Genomic DNA, 1,579 nt, shown 5'->3' on the forward strand with positions numbered 1-1,579 from the left:
GTGGGACGGACAAAGGGCAGGGCACCAGCCGACCCTGGGCGCCGGCCGATTCCCGCCCCCGCCTCGGGTAGGCCGTACCTGTCCCGCAGCCCGCGCTGGAGGCGGCCCAGCCTCTCCTAGTAGCCGGGGCTCGCCAGGGGCGCGGACCGTGCGGAGGCCTGGCGCATGCCGCCGCCGCCACGCTCGCCCCGCGCCGCCTCGGGCCAGCGCGCGGAGGGGAGGGGCGGGTTGTCGGGGGCGACGGCCCCACCATGCACCGCGGGTGAACACGGCGCCCCGACGCTGTGCAGGGGGCGGGACGGGGCGCCGTGAATGGGCGGGGCCGACGGCCGTGGAGGGGCGGGCCCCGTGGAGGGGCGGGGCGGGACGGGGCGCCGTGAATGGGCGGGGCCGACGGTCGTGGAGGGGCGGGGCGTCGTGGGAGAGGTTGACAGCCGCCTTGCGGGGAGCCGGCCCAGGCTGCACGCTGCGGGATGGGCAGGGGTCCTTGGGGGTTGGGTGCCCAGGGCTCTCTGTCCAAGACTGGCGTCTTCCTTCTCCCTAACCGTTCAGAACTCTCACGGGACAGACCCTGGTCCTCCTCCAGGCGGAGCCGTTCTCTGAGGGTCAGTCAGAAGCCCACTCCTGATCCCCACCATGGGTAAAGGATGGAGCGTGGCTGGGAGCAAGTCACGTGATCAGTTTTTGTCCTGGCATGAAACTACATTAATTTTGCAAGACGCATTCTCTTTCCCTCCCGCCACCTCTCCCTCTCTTCTTCCCAGGATATGCTGAGTGCCAGGCACTGTGCTAAGCTTGGTTTCCTACCAGCACTTAAAAGCAAAAGAAAACACCACAAAAAAGACAAAATTCTAAGCAACTGTGTTCAGCCCTGACAGCAGAACAATCCCTTACCTGTAAATCCGTGCTGACCATAAGGATGTGGTTAATGCTGTAGGTCACATTACTAGTTGGTGAGGAGAGGAAAGTTGCTAACAAGTTGCTTGCAAAGCAGACATTTGTTTGTGCAGATATAGAATCCTGCAGCAGGGACTTGAGCCAGGCTGCCTAGACTCAAATCCCCTCTTCCACTGCCCAACTGTGTGACCAAGTGCAGGTCACCCTCCTGAAGCCCAGGGTTCCTTATTTGTAAAACCGGGAAGATGATTACTGCAGGGCCTAGCTATGCCATTGCTATAAAGATTAGATCTGTTAACGTTTGTAAGTGTTTAGAAGAGGGCCCAGCACATAGGAAGCATCAGTTTTTATCAACATCATCACCAACTTGGGGGAAAAGCTTCCTGAAGAAAGACAACCATACTCCAAAACCTGCAGGGCAGAAAAAAAGAAATTATAGTTTCTTTAGTCTCTTATTCTTCATTTCTTTTGGTTTCTTTACTCAGTCATTAATTTCACTTACTTGCAAGGTGTGACTTAAACTAGTAAATCAATCATTAGCAAGAGAGATGGACTACTCAAAAGTCAATAATATAAAATTATAATGTTACTTAGCCTTCCCTTCACATTTGCCAGGGCCAGGGCAAGAGTGTGAATGGACGCCCTCATACCATCTGTCAAAATATTAAACAATTATAAATCA

The sequence above is a fragment of the Diceros bicornis genome (genome assembly GCF_020826845.1).
Source record: "Diceros bicornis minor isolate mBicDic1 chromosome 3 unlocalized genomic scaffold, mDicBic1.mat.cur SUPER_3_unloc_1, whole genome shotgun sequence".
NCBI classification, from domain to species: Eukaryota; Metazoa; Chordata; class Mammalia; order Perissodactyla; family Rhinocerotidae; genus Diceros; species Diceros bicornis.